The sequence below is a fragment of the Arachis ipaensis genome, chromosome B06, assembly GCF_000816755.2.
Source record: "Arachis ipaensis cultivar K30076 chromosome B06, Araip1.1, whole genome shotgun sequence".
NCBI lineage: Eukaryota > Viridiplantae > Streptophyta > Magnoliopsida > Fabales > Fabaceae > Arachis > Arachis ipaensis.
Window position 1 is genome coordinate 61,784,928 of NC_029790.2, and position 13,869 is coordinate 61,798,796.

The window sequence follows — 13,869 nt, forward strand, 5'->3', positions numbered from 1 at the left end:
TAACCAGCAAGTGCACCGGGTCGTCCAAGTAATAAACCTTACGTGAGTAAGGGTCGATCCCATGGAGATTGTTGGTATGAAGCAAGCTATGATCATCTTGTAAATCTCAGTCAGGCGGATAATAATTGGTTATGGAGTTTTCGAAAATAAATAATGAATAGACAGAAAATAAAGATAGAAATACTTATGTATATCATTGGTGAGAGTTTCAGATAAAGGTATAGAGATGCTTTCGTCCCTCTGAACTTCTGCTTTCCTGCTGCCTTCATCCAATCAATCCTACTCCTTTCTATGGCTGGCTTTATGTAAGGACATCACCATTGTCACTGGCTACTTTTCATCCTCTGGAAAATGGTCCGATGCGCTGTCACTGCATGGCTAATCATCTGGATGCATCACCGTGGTCAATGGCTACATCCTATCCTCTTGTGAAAATGGTCCAAATGCTCTGTCACAGCACGGCTAATCATCTGAGGTTCTCGATCATACTGGAATAGGATTCACCCTCCTTTTGCGTCTGTCACTACGCCCAGCACTCGCGAGTTTGAAGTTCGTCACAGTCATTCAATTCCAGAGCCCTACTCGGAATACCACAGACAAGGTTTAGACTTTCTGGACTCTCATGAATGCCGCCATCAATCTAGCTTATACCACGAAGATTCTGATTAAGAGATCCAAGAGATAATCATTCAATCTAAGGTGGAACGGAAGTGGTTGTCAGGCACGCGTTCGTGGGAGAATGATGATGATTGTCACGTTCATCACATTCATGTTGAAGTGCGAATGAATATCTTAGAAGCGGAATAAGTTGAATTGAATAGAAAAACAGTAGTAATTTGCATTAATTCATGAGGAACAGCAGAGCTCCACACCTTAATCTATGGAGTGTAGAAACTCTACCATTTGAAAATACATAAGTGAAAGGTTCAGGCATGGCCAAATGGCCAACCCCCATGATCTAAGAACTAAACGTCCCAAGATGTCTAATACAATAGTAAAAAGTCCTATTTATACTAAACTAGCTACTAGGGTTTACAGAAGTAAGTAATTGATGTATAAATTCACTTCCGGGGCCCACTTGGTGTGTGCTTGGACTGAGCTTTAGCTTTCCACGTGCAGAGGCTTCTTTTGGAGTTGAACGCCAAGTTGTAACATGTTTTTGGCATTCAACTCTGGTTCGTGACGTGTTTCTGGCGTTTAACTCCAGACAGCAGCGTAGCACTGGCGTTCAACGCCCTTTTGCGTCGTCTAAACTCGGCCAAAGTATGGACTATTATATATTTCTGGAAAGCCCTGGATGTCTACTTTTTAACGCAATTGGAAGCGTGCCATTTTGAGTTCTGTAGCTCTAGAAAACCCATTTTGAGTGCAGGGAGGTCAGAATCCAACAGCATCAGTAGTCCTTCTTCAACCTCTGAATCTGATTTTTGCTCAAGTCCCTCAATTTCAGCCAGAAAATACCTGAAATCACAGAAAAACACACAAACTCATAGTAAAGTCCAAAAATTTGAATTTAACATAAAAACTAATAAAAACATCCCTAAAAGTAACTAGATTCTACTAAAAACATACTAAAAACAATGCCAAAAAGCGTATAAATTATCCGCTCATCATGGTGTCCAGCACCTCTTTGGGTTGCTAAATGTCCTGTCATAGAGCTACTCTTGAAAGTGAGTTTTCAATCGATAATCCCGAGTTAGTTAACCCAAGTTACCGGGTGATGAAGCACCCCTCGGATTTACTAGCTCAAGTATGTCCCTTAACATCAATCACCACAGACACATATCCAAATTTTGTCATTGATGCCTAGCTTTTCATTTTGTGTTCTCTGTTTTCTTTATTCAAGATTTCTAACTTCTTGGGTCTTGTAGCTTTCAACTAACTAGCCTTGTGTAAGCAAGCATCCTTTTGATTCCTTGAGCCTTGATTCATTCTCAATGAAAGCATGTATATTGACACTTTTGTAGGACAACTTTATTTTCTTTAGGCTAGATTTCTCTCTGTTTTTGCTCAACTGCATCTTTTATTCCATTATCTAGCAAAAGGGCTTAAAGCAAGCAAACATTCCAAGCATATGCGGATACATGATGTAAACATGCAAATGCATATTATAGACATTAAAGTGCATAAAAGACTCCTAGAAGGTATATCATGTTTCAGACATACATCTTTATTTATTAAAATACTAAAAGAACTTCACCACCTTTAAGTTTTGGGTTCCTTTCCTTTGCTTGATTCTCCTTGTTTTCCTTTGCCCTTTGGATCTTCTTTCTTCTTCCTTCTTACTTCTCCTTGTTGTTTTGTTGTTGGGTCCTCCTCTATTTTCTTCCATATCCCTGAGCTTATCATCCTATCCTTTAGCCTTTGAGCATTAAATTGCACCCTTGCAATTTCCTGTTCTTCTAATACCTTGTGTGCTTCATTGAATTTTTGGATTTGTGGGTTGAGCACTGGGAGCGTTCCACAAATGTAGCTGAGTTTTTCTTGGGTGCATATATCATAATCAATCCTGTCTCTGTGTCTAGCTTCTTTGAACATCCTGTTCTCATTGTAGTCTCTTTGCAAGGCGTCTTGCATTCTTTCCATCCTAAGGAGGAGCTCCCTTTGCTGAGCTTGTTCTTTCCTTAGTTGAGCTTGTTCTTGTATTACTTTCTCCATATATCTTTCATGTTCAGCAGCTGAGTTGTTGATGATTTCATACATCTTGTCATATTGTTCTTGTTGTCGTTCCATCATGTGTGTTTGATATTCACTTTGCTGACTCATCCATTGAACTTGAACTTCTCTTTGCTGATTCATTGCTTGCCAAAGGTCCCTTTGTTGTTGAGCTTGTTCCTCTCGGCTTCTTTGAATTTGTGCATATTGCCCAGAGATTCCTTCCAAAGCGGCTTGGAGTTGATTCATGTTTAAGGCACTTGATTCTTCCATTTCTTCATGCTCTTCCTCTTGTCTCTCTCCTTTCCTTTTCTTTCTTTTTGCTAGAGGTTGCCTTTCCAATTGGATTGTGGTGACGTACTCCAATCTCTTCTTGGTGATGGGCTTCTCTACGGACACTATGTCTGTTTCTTCAAACTCTTCAAGAGGTACCCCAGCTTCTTCACATAGGCGTAAGATGGTACTAGGATATCCTAGCCAACTATCTTGTTTGACATTTTCAGCTGTGTCAATGATGTTTTTAGCTATGATTTCTCCCACATTGATCTCCCATCCTTTCATTATGCAGTGGATCATTATTGCTCTGTTTATTGTCACCTCTGAATTGTTTGAGGTAGGGATTAATGATCTTCTCACTATGTCATGCCATCCTTTTGCTTGAGGTATGAGGTCACCTCTTCTAAGTTTGAGTGGTTGTCCTTGTGAATCCAACACCCAATTCGTGCCTACTTTGCATAGATCACTTAGCACATCCACACATCTTTGGTCATATTTAACCCTCTCCTCATAGCTAGGTTGCTTAAACCGTTTTGGCTTGATCATTAGCACCCTATTGACGGTGTCTGGGCTGAAGTGGACCACCACTCCTCTTACATAGCTCAAATATGGTTCTTCATCATCAGCTTTCTTTATGACATTGGCATAGAACTCATGAATGAGAGGCATGCTTACAACTTGAGGTTGATTACAGAGAAGCTCCCATCCCCTTTTTCTAATTACTTTTTCTATCTCAGGGTACTCCTCCTTTCTTAGCTTGAAAGGTACCTCCGGAATAATGTCTTTGCTTATCATCCAATAGAAGATGCGCTCATGGTTTTTGGATTTGAACCTTCTCTCACCAAATGTGATCTCCTCTTGCATGGGTTGCTTGCCTTTCCCTTTCTTAGCTCCTGAGGATGAGGCCATTGAATTCCAAGTGAGATGGCTGAATTGTCCGCACCAAACTTAGAGGAATACTTATCCTTAGGCATACAAGAATTGGAAGTGAGAGGTGCTTAGAAGAATAGGCTTATGAGGTAAGGAATGAAGGCTTGAAAATGATTGTGAAGGGGATGAGGAATGGAGGTGGTTCGGTGGTCTATATATAGGAGTGAAGGCAAGGTGAGTGCAAATGTTCTTGTTGGGGGGGCCACGGTATTCTTTAAGAAGTGGATGAATTGCCTTAATGGTTTGATTGTGTTATGGGAAGTATGAATCTTCTAGCTAATGCATGTTGAGTTATTCTTTCCAATGCACAAAATTCAAGGCTCATGTGACTTCCTTTTCCTTGTGTGTGTATCCGTGACTCCTCTTCCAAGATTTTCCATCACTTCTTTCTTTCATTTCCCTGCAACAAAATTCCAAAACCTTGAGATTCTTGAAGTGTCTTAACTAATGCTAACAAATTATGATGATATACTAATATAAACTTGACTATAACAAAAATTAAAATCAAAGGATTGCTTTCATATGCTAAAAAAAAACTATACTTTCTCTTTTTTCTGGCATTATTTATGTATGTGAGGACACCAAACTTAGTTTGTGACTAAGTGTTATAATAAGGTTAAAATTTACCATTTGCTTCAAAGTTAGCCACACCAAACTTAGTGTCCTACATACACTACATGCTAATTCAACCCCCGCCCTTTTTTTTAAATTGTATATGATGCAATCTCTCATTGTTGACTACTAAAGTATAAAAATAAAAGAAAACTCCTGTGCATGGGTTGCCTCCCATGAAGCGCTTGTTTAGTGTCCTTAGCTTGACATTGCAGCTCCTCTGCTCATGTTAACAAGTGCACACTTTCTTCCTTGCTCCAAGGGCCACCAAGATAAAGTTTCACCCTATGTCCATTGACTGTGAAGGTCTGTTTTGAAGTTTCATCAAGTAACTCCACATAGCCATGAGGGGATACTTTGGTGATGGTGTATGGACCAGTCTATCTAGATCTCAACTTCCCAGGGAAAATCTTCAGTCTTGAGTTGAATAGCAACACCCTTTGGCCTGGTTCGAATGTTCTTGGGGAGATCCTCTTGTCATGCCACATTTTTGCTCTTTCCTTGTATATTCTGGCATTTTCATATGCTTCTAGTCTGAACTCCTCCAATTCATTGAGCTGTAGTAACCTCTTTTCTTCTGCTGCTTGAGAATCTAAGTTCAAGAGTTTAGTGGCCCAAAAGGCCTTGTGTTCAAGCTCCACAGGGAGATGGCATGTTTTCCCATACACTAGATGAAATGGAGATTTTCCTATGGGCATTTTGAATGCTGTCCTGTATGTCCAAAGTGCATCATCCAGCTTCCTAACCCAATCCTTTCTTGTTGCTCCCACAGTTTTCTCCAAAATTCTCTTTAGCTCTCTGTTTGCGAGTTCAGCTTGTCCATTTGTTTGTGGGTGATAGGGTGTGGCCACTTTATGAGTAACTCTATATTTATGGAGAAGAGAATTTAGTTGCTTGTTGCAGAAGTGGCTTCCCCCATCACTTATAAGTCCCTTAGGCACTCCAAACCTAGTGAAGATGTTCCTCCTTAGAAATTGCAATACCACATTAGCATCACATGTAGTGGTGGCTATTGCCTCTACCCATTTTGAAACATACTCCACTGCCACCAAGATGTATTTGAATGTGTAGGATGGAGGAAAGGGTCCCATGAAGTCTATTCCCCATAAGTCAAAAAGTTCCACTTCCAAAATGAACTTCTGAGGCATCTCATTTTTCTTTGTCAGCCCTCCTGTTCTTTGGCATTCATTGCAGTGACTCACAAATTCTCTAGCATCCTTGAAGATAGAAGGCCAATAGAACCCACTTTGGAGGACCTTTGCAGCAGTCCTTTCGGCTCCAAAATGTCCACCATAGCTTGAATTGTGACAATGTTATAATATGTCTTTCATTTCAACCTCAGGTACACATCTTCTAATCATTCCATCTGGGCATCTTTTGAATAGAAAGGGCTTATCCCACAAGAATAACTTAGCCTCATGTAGCAGCTTCTTGATTTGTTACCTTGTGTATTCTTATGGGATACTCCTTCCTGGTTTGTAGTTGGCCATGTCCGCAAACCAAGGAGTCTGCTGAATCTGCAAGAGGTATTCATCTGGAAAGTTCTCATTCACTGGTTGGGAGGTGTCTTGATTCGTTCCTTGTGGCAACCTTGATAGATAGTCCGCAACTTGATTCTCACTGCTTTTTTTGTCCTTGATCTCAATGTCAAATTCTTGTAGAAGTAATATCCATCTGATTAGCCTTGGTTTGGCATCCTGTTTTGACATTAAATACTTGAGAGCAGCATGATCAATATAAACTAAGATTTTGGATCCAATCAAATATTGCCTAAACTTGTCAAAAGCATACACCACAGCTAGTAACTCTTTCTCTGTTGTGGTATAATTTTTTTGAGCTTCATTCAATACTTTGCTTGCATAGTAGATGACATGGTGCTTCTTGTCCTTCCTCTACCCCAGCACAGCACCAATTGCAAAGTCACTTGCATCACACATCAGTTCAAAGGGCAATCCCCAAATTGGGGGTGTGATGATTGGTGCTGTGGTGAGCTTAGCTTTTAGAGTCTCAAAGGCCTGCTTACATTCATCATCAAAGGAAAAAGGGTTGCTCACCACAAGCAAGTTGCTTAGTGGTTTAGCTATTTTGGAAAAATCTTTGATGAATCGTCTGTAGAACCCAGCATGGCCCAAGAAACTTCTAACAGCTTTTACACTTGTTGGTGGTGGAAGTTTTTCTATAATCTCTACTTTTGCCTTGTCCACCTCTATACCCTTTTTTGAAATTTTGTGTCCAAGAACAATTTCCTCGGGTACCATAAAATGGCATTTCTCCCAATTTAAAATCAAATTGGTTTCTTAGCACCTTTTTAAGACTAGGGTAAGATGGTGCAAGCATGTATTGAAAGAATCACCAAAAACAGAGAAGTCGTCCATAAAAACTTCAATAAATTTTTCTACCATGTCTGAGAAGATGGATAGCATGCACCTCTGAAAGGTAGCTGGGGCATTACACAACCCGAATGGCATTCTCCTGTAAGCAAAAACTCCAGAAGGGAAAGTGAAGGAGGTCTTCTTTTGATCCATGGGGTCAACCACTATTTGATTGTACCCAAAATATCCATCAAGGAAGCAGTAATAAGCGTGGCCAGCTAGCCTTTCCAGCATCTGGTCAATGAAAGGGAGGGGGAAATGGTCTTTTCGTGTGGCATCATTCAACCTCCTATAATCAATGCACATCCTCCATCCAGTCACTGTTCTTGTTGGAATAAGCTCATTCTTCTCATTGACAATGACAGTCATCCCACCTTTCTTTGGTACTACTTGAACTGGGCTAACCCATGGACTATCAGAGATAGGGTAGATGATCCCAGCTTTACATAGCTTCAGTACTTCCTTTTGAACCACCTCCTTCATTGTGGGATTCAATCTTCTCTGAGGTTGTACCACTGGTTTAGAATTTTCCTCCAAGAGAATTTTGTGTATACATATGGCAGGACTTATACCCTTCAAGTCATCAATGGTCCATCCCAATGCATCTTTGTGAGCTTTTAACACCACAAGATGTTTTTTCTCTTCCTCTGCGCTCAATGTAGAGTTGATGATCACTGGGAGGCTGTCTTTTTCACCAAGGAATGCATATTTAAGATGAGGGGGTAATGGTTTCAACTCTTGTTATGGCACCTCTTCTTTCTTGGTTTCACTTGGTTTCTCTGGTGCTTCCAATTTGTTCTCTTCTTGTTCTTGGATGTCATGGATTTCCTCCTGTTTCGCTTGATGGCTTGTTTCAAATACTTCTTCAACCAAAGAATCCACCACATCAACCCTCATGCAACTCTCTTTCTCAACGGGGTATTGCATTGCCTTGAAGACATTTATGGTCATTTGCTCATCATGTACTCTGAAGATCATCTCTCCCTTTTCTACATCAATGATTGTTCTAGCTGTAGCCAAAAATGGTCTACCAAGGATAACTGAGTTACTCCCCTCTTCATTCATATCTAGGACCACAAAATCGACTGGGAATATAAAATTCCCCACTTTCACCAAGAGGTTCTCAACTATACCATTTGGTATCTTGATAGATCTGTCAGCAAGTTGGAGAGACATCCTAGTGGGTTTCAGCTCTTCTATCATCATCTTCTTCAGCATGGTAAGAGGCATTAAGTTAATGCTTGCTCCCAGGTCACAGAGTGATTTGTCAATGGCTATATTCCCAATTGTGCATGGTATGAGGAAGCTGCCTGGATCCTTGAGTTTTGGTGGCAGTCCCCTCTGAATAATAGCACTACACTCTTGAGTGAGAATCACTGTTTCTTTTTCTTGCCAACTTCTTTTCTTGGTGATTAATTCTTTAAGAAACTTTGCATATAATGGCATTTGTTCTAAAGCTTCTGTCAATGGAATGTTGATTTCAAGTTTCTTAAAGATTTCCAAGAACCTTGGAAATTGTTGATCCTTCGTTCCTTTGTGTACCCTGGTTGGGTATGGGAGCTTGGGTACATAGGCTTTAACTCTTTCATTCTTGCTCTCCTGTTGTGGCTTGACATCATCCTTGTTATTGGGGTGGCTATCTTGAGTGTGTGTCTTGCTTTGTGGATTTTCATCTTCTTTGCTTTTTTGAAGTGTTGATGCCTTTTCTTCATCTTGCGTGTCCACTGTGTCTTGCTCCTTGAGTTTTGTTGCTTCCTTGTTGGAACTTTCTCCGATTACTTTGCCACTTCTCAACTGCAGAGCTTTACATTCTTTGCTTGGGTTGGGTATTGTATCATTTGGGAGGACGTTAGTTGGCCGTTCATCTTGTTTGGCCAATTGTCCCACTTGCCGTTCAAGGTTCTTCATGGTAACTTCATATCTCTCTTGCCCTTTAATCATGGTTTGAGTGGACTGAGCAATTGTTTGTAGGGCTGCCTCAAGACTTGAAATCCTATTTTCATGATGGTCAATTGGCGGTATGATGGGGGTGGATTGTTGTTGCTGGAAGTTATTTGAAGGGCTGGTGTGGAAGTTTTGTGGGTTGGATGTTGGTGCGTGAAAGTTATTTTGATGAGCTTGTGAGTTGTTGTGGGGTGGTTGATATGTGTTTTGTGATTTTTTGTATTGGTTAGTGCTGTTAGATGAGTGATTTTGGTTGTGTGTGTTGCGGGGGTGGTTGGAGTTGTTGTTCTTCTGCCATTGATTTTGATTATCACCCCATCTCAGGTTGGGGTGGTTCCTCCAGGATGAGTTGTATGTGTCACCATGGAAGTCATTTTGAGAAGAATTTGAGGCATTTTGTATGTATTGAACCTGTTCTTGTTGCTGCTCAACATGGCTCGCTTCATTTTGACCCCATTCATTTGAAGGTTGATTTGTTGTGTTCACTGAAGCTATTTGGAGGCTATCTATTCTCTTAGCCATCATCTCCATTTGTTGCTGGATTTGTTGGTGCATCAACTTGTTCTTTTCCAAGATTGTGTCCACTCCTTCTAGTTCCAATACACCCTTCTTTTGACTAGGTTGGCATTGCCTCTGATGAGCAAAGAAGTATTGGTTATTAGTTACCATGTCTATGAGATTCTGAGCTTCTTCGGCTGTATTCATCAATTGTAGCGAGCCTCCTGCAGAGTAATCCAAAGACTCTTGAGATCTTTGAGTCAACCCTTCATAGAAATTTTGAAGTTTATCCCATTCACTGAACATCTCAGGTGGACATTTTCTAATCAGAGCTTTGTATCTTTCCCATGCCTCATACAACGATTCCCCATCCATTTGAGTGAACGTTTGCACCTCTATTTTCAACCTGATGATCCTCTGAGGCGGATAGAACTTGGATAGGAATTTATTCACCAGATCGTCCCAATTGTTGATACTTTCTTTGGAAATATCTCCAGCTATTGAAATGCCTTATCCCTCAAAGAAAATGGGAATAATAGCAGCTTGTAAACATCTGGATGCACACCATTTGTCTTGACAGTTTCACATATTCTTAGGAAGACAGATAGGTGTTGATTTGGATCCTCAAGGGGGCCTCCTCCATAGGAACAATTGTTTTGCACGAGAGTGATGAGCTGAGGCTTCAATTCAAAATTATTTGCATGAATATTGGGAGCGAGTATACTGCTCCCACAATGTATTGGATTTGGGAGAGTGTAAGAAGCTAGAACTCTCCTTTGAGGTGGGTTGTTATTGTTGGCAACACTACAAGAAAAATACCCATTCAGCTACACTTATTTTTCAGTGTTGCCTTTTTATAAGAGAAAAGGAAACACAATTCTGGCATCATTTAAAAAGTGTAGCCTTAGGTATTATAGAAATCACTTATAAAGCGTAGCCGTATGTTGATATCTATGAGTTCACTTTTTGTATTAAAGAGAGTGCTTTTAAAGGGTAGCCTATTTATTAAGTTTTGGGTGCACTTTAAAAGTGATGCCTAATGTATCTAAAGCCAAAAGCTTACACTTGATAAATTTTTTTCCTCACTTTCTCAAAAGCAAACTCACACACTTAGTCAAATTTTTGTCCCTTCAAAACTCACACTTAATAGCCTTCGGAAACCCTCTCACCATCAAAGATGTAAGATCCAAAATTTTCGAAAAATATTACTGAGTTAATTTCAACTTATATATTCATTAAAAATTTTATTTTTAGAAATTATTTTATTAAAAGTAATTAAATCAAGTTTTGATAATTAAATTGAAAATTTTACTTAATCTTATAATTATTGAATAATTTTATATATTTAAATTATACAACTTAACAGTTGTAAAAGAATAAGAATTTTATACGATTTAGTTAAATAATTGAGATTTTGGAATTTAATACTTTAATTTTTATAAACAGAAAATAAATTATATTTCTAATTTTAAAATTAGAATATTTGATTAAAAATTGATTAGTAAATTGATAATTAAGTAGTATTTTTAAAATAATTTTAAAAGAGCAAATTAGATTTCAATTTTTTATAATATACTTTAATTTTATTAAAATTGACCAAATCTCAATTTACCCAAAATTTTTAATTTCACTTTTGTCCCAAATTATATCCTAATTCCTAAATTAATCCCCAAAAAGCCCTAACCCCTTCTAACCTAGCCACCGCCAATGTTTCCCTTATCTGACCAATACACAGCAGCAGTTTTCCTTTCTTCCTAATTCAACCTAAGACACAGCAGCAGTAAAAGGAAAAGAGGGAAAAAGGATAGCGGAGAGAAAGAGAGAACCGAGGGGGAAGAAGAGAAGAGGAAGGTTGCGCAGGCGCCACTGGCCATCGCCGCTTCGTTGTCGTCGTCCTCGCGAGCCGCCACCGCCGGCCTGGAGCCCGCCGCTCGTGTCTCGCCGCGGGACTTGGTGCTGTCACTGCCATCGCGTCGTTTGGAGAGGAAGAGTCATGCCTGAGAGAGGGAGAATCAGGAGGAGCGTCGCACAGGAGGGAGGTGACGCCTTGTTGTCGCGGTGCTTCCATGGCCACCGACGCGCCGCTGCACTTCATGGTAACCGCCGAAGCCTTCGTCACCACAGACACAGTCAACGCTGATTAGGGCAGAGGAGAGTGGAAAGCATGAGAGATACACGGAAGACAGAGGAGCAGAAACGCGACAAGGGGGAGAAGGGCGAGGTCTGCTCTCATGCCGTCCTGCTCCGCCACCGCTGCTGCCATCGATTAGATTGAATTTGTATGCTCTGCTTTATCACCGCTATGGTTTCCATATTCTGATTCTAATTCTAGTCCTTACTTTATCTTGAATCCCTAGGGTTGTAATTTCTTTTAATTCCTATCCAATTTGAATATTCTGTTTTGCTGCAACCATGGCCACTACTGTGAGGACTAATGTGAGGACTAACATTATCGCTATATGGTTTTTTATTTTCTGTTTATAACTTACTTCAATTTCTCTTGGTTTACAGTCACTAAGAAAAATGAACCACCCAAATATTGTGAAGCTAAAGGAAGTTATTCGAGAAAGTGACATTCTGTACTTTGTTTTTGAGTACATGGTGGGTGGCCAGTTCTTCATTAGATGTGGTCTGCATCATCTTGTGCAAAGTCCAGTAATTGATGTTTCAATTTTTTGGGTGATTTAGGAATGCAACCTGTACCAACTTATGAAAGACAGGGAGAAGATGTTTTCTGAGGGTGAAGTTAGGAATTGGTGTTTTCAAGTTTTCCAAGGTCTTGCATATATGCACCAGTGGGGATACTTCCACCGTTATCTGAAGCCTGGTACGTTTATCATTGCATCCGAATCCTTTGTTAAATGTGCTATATGATAAAATAGAGAACATGCTTTTTGAGTATGTTAGCTTTTTTTTTTTCAAACTTCTCAAGAATTACCTAGCTTTTTCTATCAATTATGAATCATTTAGGTTGACATTTTAATGAAGTTGTTATTGTGCAGCAAATGGAGATTTATACTATGGTCTATTCTGATTTTGGCCTAGCACGTGAGATCAGTTCACAATCACCCTACACTGAGTATGTCTCCACACGGTGGTAAGTGCTTTCAACTTTTGTATGTAAATTGTTCAGTTGTGTATTGTGCAGTTTATAAGTTGTACGCTGGCTTCTGTTAGGTATCGTGCTCCTGAAGTGCTACTTCAATCTTATCTGTATAGCTCCAAAGTTGGTAAGTATATGCTTTAAACAGCGATAATGATCAAATTAATACTGTTTGGAGTGATGATAAGTACCATTTTATTTACTGAATTTTCTGTCACTCATTTAGACATGTGGGCAATGGGTGCTATAATGGCTGAACTGTTCTCTCTTCGTCCTCTTTTCCCTGGTGCCAGGTAGTCTCTCTCTCTCTCTCTCTCTCTCAAATACGATCTTCCGTCAAAGATCTTATGTCGTGTTATCGATGTTAAGTGTCTGGTAATGTTTATCTTTTTTTGGTTCCTTATGTTGTGTTATGTGTTCTTGATTGGTAATGTTTATCTAATAATTCTCAGTCCTGGTTTTTGTGAATCTACTTCAAGTTTCAAATGGCACTTTCAAACATGTGCTACTGACCAATTTCAATATGATAATGCCTGAATTCAAAAGGAAAAGAAAGAAAATAGAAAACAAGTACTTTAGTAGCACAAAGAGTCAACTTTGAAAGTTTGACACATTGTAATTTGATCTTATATATTGATGGGTAAATTACTTTAATTAGCAAGAATCTCTAATCCACAAATGTTTGTGTTTTGGCTGCTGGAATCAGACTATTTCGTGAACAGTATTGTATGACAAGAAGACTAGAACTAATTTGCTTCAATGGCCAGTGGAAGAAATAGAGAGCTTGAGACTTAGCAGTGATGAATTTAAGGAATTATTGGTTAAACCTGGCATAGTAGTGCCATTACACATTGGCCCTGCAACACAGGATTTTTCCATAGTTATTGGTTGCATTGTTACAACTTGTATCTCACAGTAATCATGGTTTTACTTTACACTTTCCTGATTTTTATTTATTTATTTATTTTTTGTTGTTCAGTTGGACATATTTTTTGGACCATTTGGCATTTTGGCTATTGCAAATGACCAACTTTCTGAACTAACACCAATTTATTTCTGTCTTTTAAATTATGGAAATGGAACCTCAACTACTACAACTATTACTACTTCTACTTCTACTTCCTTCTGTGTTGATGAAACTAGGTACTATTAACTAATGAATCATCATCATTCATATGCTTATAAAAAGTAGCTATGGTATACAATGTGGCTACGCTTTACAAATGATGCAGTAGCGTTGAAAAGCGTAGCCTATTCTGAAAAAATGAAAGCTGAAAAGCGTAGCCTTTGGTCCTGGACAGCATCACTTGAAAAGCGTAGCCTATTTCCAAACGCCAAAAGCGTAGCCTTTGGTGCAGAAAAGCGTAGCCTTTGAGAATAGGCAACGGCCGAATAGGAATCACCCCAAAAAGCGTAGCCGTATCCCAAAAAGCATAGCCGTAGCCTAAGGCATCATTTTTTTCACTTTTGGCTACACTT

General features: G+C 39.4%; 1 long non-coding RNA gene across 2 annotated transcripts; it reads left to right on the forward strand.

Annotated features, from left to right (window-relative positions):
• LOC107648208 lies at positions 4,021 to 12,641 on the forward strand. Of its 2 annotated transcripts, none has more exons than XR_002348817.1 (6): positions 4,021 to 4,035; positions 11,799 to 11,888; positions 11,976 to 12,114; positions 12,290 to 12,384; positions 12,465 to 12,517; positions 12,617 to 12,641. It is a non-coding gene; the product is annotated as an uncharacterized LOC107648208 (long non-coding RNA). The 2 variants fall into 2 exon arrangements; XR_002348816.1 differs by lacking the exon at positions 4,021 to 4,035 and adding an exon at positions 11,050 to 11,566.